Source organism: Balaenoptera acutorostrata, chromosome 7, assembly GCF_949987535.1.
Source record: "Balaenoptera acutorostrata chromosome 7, mBalAcu1.1, whole genome shotgun sequence".
Taxonomy (NCBI): Eukaryota; Metazoa; Chordata; class Mammalia; order Artiodactyla; family Balaenopteridae; genus Balaenoptera; species Balaenoptera acutorostrata.
Genome location: NC_080070.1, coordinates 14,756,117 through 14,768,203, shown reverse-complemented (window position 1 = coordinate 14,768,203; position 12,087 = coordinate 14,756,117). Strand labels below are relative to the sequence as shown.

The window sequence follows — 12,087 nt, the reverse complement described above, 5'->3', positions numbered from 1 at the left end:
TTGGATCTCTATTTTCCTAGCTATGAAATGGGGGCATTGGGCTAGAATGATCATCTTGAAGCTTCCTTCTATTTCTAAAATACTATGATCTGTGCTTTAATTATCCCCCCCTGCCTCTTGTTTCTCTCCAACTGAGTCTAGAATTCTTTGGCCATTAAATTCTCCTTTCTTGAGAGTTCCACATCTGGGCTTTCTAATTATACCTAGCCCAGGACAGCACATTCCTCTGATGGCCTGGGGTTCCTGGTCACAGTGTCTTTTCAGAACTGATTCTAGCTTTTGCCAAGCCCCTCAATTCGTATTCTGAGTCCACGTATCATTGGGGGAGGGGAGATTTTGCTACATACTCTCACACAAATATATGTCCTGCACATATTCTATGTAACAGGACACACACGCGCGCACACACGCACGCACACACACAGAGCTCTCTCTGATGCCTGAGAATCTACACGCCTGGGCATAGCCGTGTGGGCACAAATATTCTGGGACAGCCAAATGACTATTTTAATGTTTCTTTGTCCTTGCGGTGCTATCTAACTATTTATTTAGTAGCTTGATGCTGTTTGCATCAACAGCTTTGCCTTATAGGCAAAGTTCTTCGTGTTTATGATTCTTATGGTGAAAAAAATTGCTTGCCTAACATCTGTTCTGAATTTGTCTTTTCTTTCTTTTTATTTATCTGTTCCCTATTGAATTACATTTGCGCCAAGAACCGTAACTTGAATTGGAATCTTCAGTGTCCTTCAGGATTTCTATACACTTCAATACATCTCTTAATTACTCTTTTTTTATTGTTATGAGATATACATGCTCATGCAGGCAGATTGGTTTGTAGCTTACCTCTGCCTGTCCCCCTCTGGGGAATAAGTTTTATTAACTGAATAAATTAAATGGGTGGGTATATCCAATAGAGTAGAGAGGTTTATCATTATAGGTTTGTCTCAGATAATTTTCCCCCTTGCTGCCCAATTCCCTCGTTTAGCCATAGCTCTGTTTGGGAGAAAGCTTGACTGGAGCTTGAGGTGGCCACAGTTCAGCAGGGCTAGAAGGGCCCTTCATCTTAAGGATGAAGAAGCTCCTCCAGGCCTGCTCATGTGAACTCAGACCCAAGTCTTCATTAACCCCCTGTTCTCACTACTTAGAAACCCACCCAGGGACCAAGCAAGCATATCCCCAGCAGTAGCCTAGAAGGTCCTTAAAGAAGAGTGGTGAGACCTGTTTCCTACCCAATACCTCGGAAGTCCACCAGGTGTAGAGACTGTGACCCCAAGACTCAAGGGACTTGCCCCAAGTCACCCAGTTCTAACTCCAAATGCAAAGCTCGTTCTACCATCAGGTCCCCACTCCTCCTGGGAGGGCTGTGCACTCCTCCCCTCTTTATGACCTTTCCCACACTCACGTCAGTCTGTGTCTATGTCTTCCAATGGCACAAAGACAGACGAGACAGTTCCCTCACATCTGGAAGAACTCACTGCGGGCCTCACACCAGACATCGTCCACTCAACGGCTATTTCGGCCTCTGCTGTGCATATAACACTGAGCTGATGGTGGCAGGAGATACCGCCCCTCCCTTTCCCAAAAGTATCACTCATGTCTCTTTTCCTGAAGAAATCTGGCATCTAATCTAGAAGAAAAACACAGACCTGGTCCAAGTTGCACAAGAATGCCAGGTAATGAGTGACTGCATACGCCATGTCGAACAGGCAACCTGAAGCCACAAATTGGGTAGAATCATGGGTCAGTGAAGGCAGAGAAGCCTTCCAGGAGGAGGAAGTAGTCGAGCACAGACTTGAATAACAGGGAGATGAAGAGGAATAGAGAAGAACGGTCTACCCAGTAAGAACAGCTGGAGAAGGACCTTGGGATGGGAATGGTGGGAGGTGGGGAAGTTGACAGCTGGAGATGGAGACGCAGATGGATTGACCGGTTGCCATTAGGTGACCCTGGAGGGAAGCTGGAGGCTCTCTGCCGACCACACTCTCTGCGGGAGCGGGATCTGAGCAGCATGACTCGGTCCACCATGTCATGGAAACTGATTCAAATGAGATCTTTGGCAGAGCCCTTGGGTTGCCATGGGGGCCCAGCTGCCAACGGTGACTCCATGCATAGGCAGACCTAAGACGGCCACCAAGGTAGGCGCCCAGGTGAAGAAGCCAGTGGGGCAGACGTGCAGGTGATGCCCTTGTCAGTTGGTAGAAGAGAAGGAGAAAGAGTGGGGCCACACGTTTTAGAAGGGACAGAGACCAGTGACTTTGGGAATGCAAGATAAAGATGAGTAAAGAGAAACAAGATTCAAATCTGGCTTCAGATCTGCCAGTGGCAGGAATTGGGAAACCAGGAGGACAAGAAGTGATTTCTCAGAACTAGAAAGGCAGTCACAGAATCATCTTCCCATTTACTCATTGGTACGAGGCACTCTGCCAGCTTCTTGGGGATGAAAGGAAAAATAAGACAGGGTTTTGTCCTCAAAGAACTCACAGAGTAGTAAGGAGCCTGTTGAGAAATGAAACACTGAGATGCAAATCAACAGAGGAATGGACAAGGTACTATGGGAACTGCGGGAAGCAAAGGGTCCGAGAAGAGTCCACAGAAGAAGGGACAGGGGACCCGACTGTCAGAAAGGTTTTCCAGACAAGATGGAGACCAGGACTTCAAATGGAACCATAGAGAAACAGTGCACGTGTGGGGAACCACAAATAACTGTTTCACAGCAACAGTGCATGGCTGTAGTTCCCAAACGGTGCGCTAAGGCCCCCAAAGGTGCCGTAGAGAATTCACAGGGGCTTCCTGGGATATTTTCCATATTCACGGGGGACACAGCGACATCTGTTGGTCATGGTGAGAACTACTTTCAACGTATGCACATTCTTTTTTCAAATGTCTACTAAGTTGTTACAACATGAATACTTATTAAGTTGTTTGGGCCTGACTGCTTAAAAATGAGACTGTTGGGTACTTCTTTTGGCCTTGCGGGGGGCATGAAAAGTTACTGAGTCACTAAGGGTACCGTGAATTGAGAAGGTTTGGAAACCTTGGTGGAAGAGGAGTGGGACACGGAGACAGGTCCTGCAGGGCTCCTTGTTGCAGTCAAGAAGTTGGACTTTTTGCTTCAAACAATGGAAAGTCATTAGAGGTTTACTGGTAGTGGGACAGCACGGTCAGCTTCCGTTTCACAAAGGTAGACTTGGCCTCGATGTGGCTGTTGGTCTGGAAGCAGAGACCTCTATAGGGAGCTACTGCAGTAGTCCTAGTGAGAGAGATGGGGCCTGGGCCCAGGGGCGTTAGAGGTTGGGACTGGAATACAGCACGCTCCACTAACTCCTACTGCATGGCCAACACCATAGCAAATGTTACACATCAAAGTTATAAAAAGACCAGATCCCTGCGTTTAAAGCACACACAACCAAGTAAAAAGGCAGCCAAGAAAACAATTACAATTAGTAGAGAACTGCTAGGAGTTAACCCGGCAAGATAAAAAGAAGGAGGGCTGTTCCAGGGAGGCAGGGGAACAGCATGTGCAAAGGCCCCCATGGATGGGAGGGGTGATGGAGAGTTTCAGTAAATCAGGTTGATCATCAGTAGTGGCTTTTGGGTGGTGGAAAATAGGGAGGGATGAGGCCAAAAAGCAAGGCGGGGCCTGGGTTGTGAAGGATGTTGCAGTGATACAATGTGCTAAAGACTCCCAAAGGCCTTGATGGAGACAAACCACTGAAGGGTGTTAAGTAAGGAGTGATGCAATCAGACTCGCATTTTACAAAGCCCTCTGTAACTGAATCAGGGCCCACCTGTAGACAAGCAGCAGGTAAGGAAGACACGCCAGAGTGATGGAGGCATAAATCTGAGAAAGCCCAGCCAGGAAGTGAAGGACCAGAGACTCCACCAGTATCTGAGGGCAGGAAAAGGGAGCCGACCGGGCCCCGGGTACCGCAGAGAGGGAAAGGGCTGACTCAGTCCATCAGGCGCTGTAGGGCTCTGTGAGGTCAGGGTCAGCCCCCCGGCATGAGTGCCCCGAGGCTTCCCTGGGCAGGAAATGCACACCTTGATCCGAGTGACAGGTGGGAGTTGGAAGAAAGCAGCTCCCGACTCCAGGGAGCTGTGACTGTCACTGGCTCCTCAAGAAAAGTGTCCCTGGCAGCTTGAATGGGCTGTGCCTCTTGGCTAACTCAAGACTGCCTTGGTCCAATGACAGATCAGATGGCTAATGAGAAAGGGCAGGATGCACCACCGAGCCGAGCAGGGACAGATCCGCAGGACTGCGGGGGCCGTGCTCTCTCAGCAGCACTGAGTGCCGCCCAGCCAAGGGCCCGCTCCTGTGAAAGCTCCCAGCACTGGACGCCTGCTTAGCTCCCTCTGAACGTTTTGGAGGTTGAGAGTCTCCGACACACACCACGTGATCTCCAGCAGTCAACGCCCACCCTTCCCCGCTGAGCTGCCCACCACTTCCGTGTCTACAGTCCAAGCCAGAGGTCAGGCTTAAGGGCAGGACAGCAGTTACCCTATTACCATCCTCCGCCTGCTGGGACACAGCCCTGTCACTGAGGCAAGGGTTCGTCAGTTGCTCGCTGTGTAGCAGCTGTCAGAGTTGCTAGAGACCCTTATCAATCCTTCAGCCCCTACCTGGAAACCAGAAGTCTCTGGAAGCACATTTAGATTTGCTTCTGCTAAAGCGAGGGAAAGGAGCAGCATGTCACCCGATCTCCCGGGGGCACTTCTCACCCAGCTCCTTCATTCCCTACAAAGCGGCATCAGTCGGGTGCAGCCCCCCACCCCGGGAACAGGGGCCTTCACCCCTGACGGGGAGGTTATCATGACCTCATGACCGGCATTTGCCTAAAACCCTACTGTGGACAGTGCATTCTCATGTTTCTCATCTGACCCTCATAACAGCCTCTTTCCTCAAGGAAATTGGCTCAGGAAGGTTGTGGTTCGCTCAAGGTGACACAGCTGTTAAATCACAGGGCAGGGCCTTGAACCCAGGTCCTGGCAGCTGCACCACGGCCAACACCCACCTCGACTCCTGAAAGACTCAGTGGGGCCGATCCAATGACAAAAGTCTTTTTTCTTTCCTTTTCTTGTCACAAAAGCACTCATTGTCAACCACTGGAACATTAAAGAGATGCACAACGTGAAAAGCGGAAGTCCCCCACGATTTCCTGATCCAGATATACGCACTGTTAGCTAATGTATCTTACTCCAGAGTTTTTCCAGAGATATCGTTAACACGCCTGAGCCTAGTGCCTGACGCAGAGTATGTGCTCAATAAACGCTTGTTGAATGAACTGTCAGATAGGCTATTATTTGTTTCCACAACTGTGTGTACTGTTTCACAGTGTGCTTTTCCATTCAGCTGTGTGACTTGGACACCCTTTCATGCTGGTGCCTACAGGTGCCTCCCGATCAACAGCCTTTAGAGCTCAGCCACCCCTGATGGGGGCAGGCCTTCCGGAACAGGGCCAGGCACCCACCTCGATTCCCAGAAGGCAGCTGTGAACTAGTTTGGTCAAACTGACTGGCCAGTTAAAAAAAAAAAAAAAAGAAAACGGCTAATTAAACAAGTCAAACAAGTGTTGTTTTTGTCTGCACAATACTTCACTGATTTGCCGAAATCTTCTCTTGCACCAGGTGCTTCAGAGTTGAGTAAGAACATTCTTATGTACCTACATAAGTATAAGTGCATAACTGGCTAAGAACTTTTTGCCCCCCAAAGTGACTATACATACATTTAAACCAGCGGGAAGCAAGAAGTTACCTTCATAACTGGGCTGGGGTTATTTAAACAAGAAGCTGCTCTGAATTTCCACCTTTAAAAGACACAGTCTGCGCAGCTGGAAGCCTGGTTGCCGGCACGCCCCCTCAGCACTGGAGCTGCTCCGCCAAGGCTGGCCTGGGGCAGCGTGTCGCCGGGGCAGAGGGGCGGCAAGGTCGCTGCCAGGGGCCCAAGCTTTGGCAGCCGTCAGACTGGGATCAGGTCCCTGTCTTGGGCAACTTCTTAATATCTCTAATTCTCAGCTTCCTATTCTGATAAGTGGGTATGATAACTACGTCGTCCATTTTCTATGAGGATTAAATGAGATCCTACAGGCCAGTACACTTAGAACAAGGCCTGGTAGGTAGTGAGCACTCAATAAACACTAACGATTGTGGTTTCCCCAAAGGTTCTGAGAAGGGTCCTCAAGCCATTCAAATACTTCACTGATACAGGATGTTCTTTCACGCCCTAGAGAGAGTAGACTTAAAATTCAAAGACCATAATTCAATTTCCTTTTTAATTCATAAGAATTAGAGGATTTAAAGATAGAGCAAACTGCAGAGATTGCCTAGGTTTGCTCCCATATTTCAGAGGCGAGGAAGCTGAAACGCAGGGCATTTCCAGAGTCTGCCTACGATGGTTGTCTGAGTGAGTAGCAGAGCTGGATGGTCCTGGGTCCTGACTCCCAGGCCCTAGCCCATGTGCCTTTGCAGTATACCACCCCATCTCAGGAGGCAGTAAGACGCAGCCATACGTTCACACCAGTGTATGAAACTGAGATCAGACCCTCGTGGGGAAGTAACGTTTTGAGAGGCAGAATGGCACAGGTATTCCAGAAGGTTGAGAAGGAAAAGGGGTACCGTATTAGTTAGGACTTCTGGATTACAAATGATAGAAACTCAACTCAAACGAACTTAAAAGCACAAGCTAACTTAAGCTTGGAGGATGCAAGGAAGACTACAGGAAGCGGACCTTGACCTGGAATTTGTACGTCCTTGACATTCTCCATGTTTGTCTTAAATTCTTGCTTGTCCCTGTTAGAGCTTTCTGCAGGCAGTTGTCACCATGTGGTAAAAGATGGCCACCAACAGCTCTGGATTCATATATTCCCAGTTTAGCATCTCCAGGAGAAAAACAGAGCTTTCCTCATGCAGTTTCCATGTATATACATCCAGTGAAGGATTCTGACTGGCCCTGACTCAGTCATGTGTGTCCACCCTGTGGACCAGTCACTGTTGCCAAGGAGATGAGATACCATGATCGGCCATGCCTGGATGGTGAGTCCATCCCCGTGACCAGAGGGACAGGGTGCTATCGTCGACAGCTCCTTCAGCACTGCATGGGATGGGAGAGGGTGCTTCTTCCAGGAGGGCTGGGCAGACAAAAACAGTGGAGCCATCCAGGCACTCAAAAGGAAAAACAAACTTCATTTACAGGTTTCTCTGTTCAAGATCTTTGCAGGAGCTCCTCAAACTGCAGAAGAGTATTTGTGTAAATATAAATTCACAAGATTACACAATTTACATGTAAAATGGGGCCAGTTTTCTCACGAGGTTCATAAACCAGCTCTGAAGCAATTCTAAAGAAATTGTGACAAAATTGTTTTTAGCATTAGCAATATTACTAGAGAAAAGCACAAAGACTCCCCAGGTGCCTACTTGGAAGGACAACTTTCATTTGAATGTAGAAGTATTATTTTGTTTCTTTTTGAAAAACAAAGAAATTATCTTGGTAATAACTAAATCAATACAAATATATTACCAAAGTATGTGTGCATCCCAATGTAAATGTTTCCTTTTAGATCTAAGAATTTAAGGAAATGAGGATGGGTGTGAATTTTAGTTAAATATAAAGCAGGATTTTTAACATGGGGTTTGTGGGTCCCCCAAGCTGGTTACTGTCAATCAATCAGAATCTCCTGCAGAACTTATTAAATTTAGAGGGGACTGGGTCCCACCCCAGAGATTCTGGTCAGGTAGGTCTGGCTAGGTCCAGACATCATTATTTTCTGAACGCTTGGCAGGCGGTTTTGATCAGTTGTTGAGGCTGAAAACAACTGCCCTAGGACAGTGTTTCTTGAAATGTGGGAGTAGTCATCTTGCATCAGAATCTGGAGAGCCTGTTAAAATGCAGATTCCTAGGCCCCTCCCAGGCCTACTATATCTGCTCCAGTGAGGAGCAGAGCTGTGACTCTATAGTTTAGTAAGCTCCCAAGTGACTTTTATACATTTTAAATTTGGGGGGCTTCCCTGGTGGTCCAGTGGTAAAGAATCTGCTTTATAATGCAGGGGACGCGGGTTCGATCCCTGGTCAGGGAACTAAGATCCCACATGCTGCAGGGCAACTAAGCCTGCGTGCCACAACTACTGAGCCCGCGCACCTCAACAAGAGAGCCCGCGTGCCACAAACTACAGAGCCCCCGCGCCCTGGAGCCTGTGCACCACAACTAGAGAAGACCCACACGCCACAACTAGAGAGAAGCCCGTGCGCCGCAATGAAAGATACTGTGTGCCGCAACTAAGACCCGATGCAGCCAAAAATAAATAAAATAAATAAATAAATAATAAATCAATCTTAAAAAAATAACCATCTAAAATTTTTGAGATAATTATAGATTTACAGGAAGTTGCAAAGAATGTACAAAGAGATCCTGTGTACCATTTACCCAGTTTCCCCCAATGGTAACCTCTTGCATAACTATAGTACATTATCAAAACTAGGAAATTGACATTGGTACAAACCATAATACCTATTCAGATTTTATCAGATTTACATGCACTTGTGTATGTGTGTGTCTGTGTGTGTGTGTAGAGATCTATTCAGTTTTATCATGTGTAGGTTTGTGTAACCACTACCACACAGCTAAGATACAAAACTGTTCCATCACCACAAGGCTCTCTAGTTTTACCTTTTATAGCCATACCACCCCATCTCACACACACACACACACACACACACACACATCCCTATCCTTTGGAACCTACTAATCTCTTCCCAATCTCTATAATTTTGTTATTTCAAAAATGTTATATAAATGAAATCATATAATATGCAACCTTTCTAGGTTGGCTTTTTTCACACACATAATTCCCTTGAGATCTATCCAAATCATTGCATGCTTCAATAGCTTGAGTTTTTTTTGTATTGCTACATAGTATTCCATTGTATGGATGTATCACAGTTTGTTTTACCATCACCAGCTGAAGAACATTTGAACTGTTTTCAGTTTTTGTTTATTACTAATAAAGGTGCTATGAATATTCATGTGCATGTTTTATGAGAACATAAGTTTTCATTTCTCTAGGACAAATGCCCAAGAGCACGATTGCTGGGTCATATGGTAAATACATGTTTAGTTTTATAAGCAACTGCCAAACTATTTTCCAAAGTGACTGTAATGTTTTATGTTCATGTCAGCAATGTATGAATGATTCGGTTTCTCCACATGCTCATTAGCATTTAATGTTATTTTTTAAAAATTTTAGCCATTTTGAGAGATGTATAGTGAGATCTCATTGTGGTTTTAATTTGCATTTCTTTAATGGCCTAATGATGTTGAACATCTTTTCATGTGCTTACTTGGCATACATGTATCCTTCTCAGTGAAATGTTTGTTCATGTCTTTTGCCCATTTTTTAACTGGATTTTTTGATTTTTAACTGTTGAGTTTTGAAAGTTCTTCATATATTCTAGACGTGAGTCCTTTGTCAGATGTATGGTTTGCAAATATTTTATTCCAGTCTGTTGACTGTCTTTTCATCTTCTTAGCAGGTCTTTCAAAGAGCAATTTTTTATGACATCCAATTTATTGATTTATGTCTCTTATGGATTGTACTTTTGGTGTCAAGTCTAAAAACTGTTTGCCTAGTCCTAGATCCCAAAGATTTTCTCCTAATTTTTCTAAAAGTTTTGTTTTACATTTAAGCTCGTGATCCATTTTGAGTTGATTTTTTATATAAGGTGTGAGGTTCATTTTTTGGCCAACATATTGGCCAAATTTTTAAAAAATTCTATCATGACTTATTCCAAAAAATGTTTTTGTATATCACTTTTTACAGCATAATTTTCTTAGTGGTTACATAAATGTTCGTGCTTAATTTATCACTATCTACTGGTATCAATGCTTTACCACTCTGAGTAACGTGAGGAAAACTTATTTTCATTTTGATCCCTTTATCCTCTTTAGTTTTAAAATATAATTATCTTAAGTATTTTCTCTAAATATATTGAACACCATATCAGATGGTGTTATAATTTTTGCTTCAATCATCAAATTTAAGAAACATAATTGTTTACCCACTCCATTGTTCTTCTTTCCTTTCCTTTCTGAAGTTCCAAGATTTCTTCTGTTATCATTTTCCTTCTGTTTGGAGAACTTCCTTTAGCCATTCTTTTTGGTTTTGGGGGGGCGTTTTTTTGTTTGTTATTTTTGTTGTTGTTGTTTTCTTTTTGGCTGCATTGGGTCTTTGTTGCTGCGTGCGGGCTTTCTCTAGTTGTGGCGAGCGGGGTCTACTCTTCGTTGTGGTGCATAGGCTTCTCATTGCGGTGGCTTCTCTTGTTGCGGAGCATGGGCTCTAAGTGTGCAGGCTTCAGTAGTTGCGGCGCGTGGGCTCAATAGTTGTGGTGGGCAGGCTTAGTTGCTCTGCAGCATGTGGGATCTTCCCGGACTGGGGAGCAAACCCGTGTCCCCTGCATTGGCAGGCAGATTCTTAACCACTGCACCATCAGAGAAGTCCCCTTTAGCCACTCTCGAAGGGTAAGTCTGTTTGTGACAAATTATCTTAGTTTTCCTTCATCTGAAAATATTGTTATTTTCTCACCTTTCCTGAAGGATATTTTCACCAGATGTAGAACTTGTGGTGGACAGTTTTCTTCTTTCAGCATTTGAAAAATGTGTCACTTCCTTCTGGCCTCCATGGTTTCTGAGAAGAAATCTGCTCCCCTTTAATTGGTGTTCCCTATAAATAATATGTTATTTTTTCTCTGGCTGCTTTCAAGATTTTTTCTATTTTTTAGTTTTCAGAAGTTTAGTTATGATGTGTCTTGGCATGAATTTCTCTGGGTTCCTCCTACCTGGGGTTCACTCAGCTTCTTGAATCTGTAAGTTTTTGCCTTTTGCCAAATTGGAGACATTTTCAGCCATTGTTTCTTCAAACTCAGGTGACATTTTAAGTTTGAGAAGCATTGCTCTAGAGTGGGCTTCAAGGGTCCAAGAACACCTCAAATTTTATCTTAAAATGCTGTGAATGTCCATTTTTCTTAGGAGAATGTCCACAGCTTTCACTAGATTCTCAAAAAATTCCATGACACACCCCATAAAGTTTACAAAAGCATTGGTTTATGGTCTTACTGGGTTATTTTTGGTCTTCTTGGCTAAAACCAATTTTTAAAAACTAGTTCGTATTCTTTCTTCTACCACATCTGTTGAATTCCTGTGTCCCAAAGGTTTCTCTAACCGTTTTGGGAAATATGATCACTCAGATGAATAGTTCTGAGTGCCTGACATGTGCCAGACAAAGATTTTTTTTCCCCTAGTTAGTGAGAAGGGGAAGAGTTAAAACATTAAAGACACTTTTAGCTCATGAAAAGTTTTAAGTAACTAAGAAATCAAAGTAAACTTTGCTGCTTTCATGTCGTGTGACTTTGTTCCTTACTGCTCTGAGCTGGATATGCCAGCGATCACATTACATCCTGAAAATATAATTCCATATACAGTACTAAAAACATGGCATTATGCAGTGGGCCCACTTGTCATCACTCTAGTTTGCTTTATACAGTTGGTAGCCAAGCACACATAGTTCCTCCAAGCAGTCTTGTCCCTGGACAATTGCACAACTGATTCGTCTGCCTGGTACACCCTCACTCCTCTTTGCCACCCACCTTCCTGAAGTAACTCTTGCTCATCTTTCAGAACTCACTTTAGGAAGCACCACCTCTAGGAAGACTTCATTCTCTCTTCTCCAGGGGTTGAGTTGGGTGTGTCTCCAATGTCACCCCTGCTTGCCAGATGTCACAGTGTATGGTGATTACCTAATTGTCACTGCCACCAGACTGTGAGACCCTTGGAGGCTGTGACTGGGTCTGCATGCTTTTGTGCCCCCAGCACTTTAATAAACATAACATGGCCTTAAGCGCAGCTTCCTGTGGGAATTCACCACCACCACTGACTGGCTAAGCCTTTCCTCCATTTCTTCATTAGTGTCATAAGTATCTCTTGAGCTCCTTCACATGTAGGTGTAGCAACCATATGTTCAACCCTTCCCCAGCAGGCTTAATCGTTCCTGAATTCTCACAGGTGTTTATTAATTCACTTTAGACTCTTTCCAACAACCAGT

At 44.8% G+C, this 12,087-nt stretch overlaps 1 protein-coding gene across 2 annotated transcripts in view; it reads left to right on the top strand.

The window, feature by feature from the left end:
* TBXAS1 (thromboxane A synthase 1) overlaps positions 1-12,087 on the top strand; it is a 153,921-nt gene that overhangs the window by 59,472 nt on the left and 82,362 nt on the right. The gene's annotated exons all lie outside the window — the stretch shown is intronic.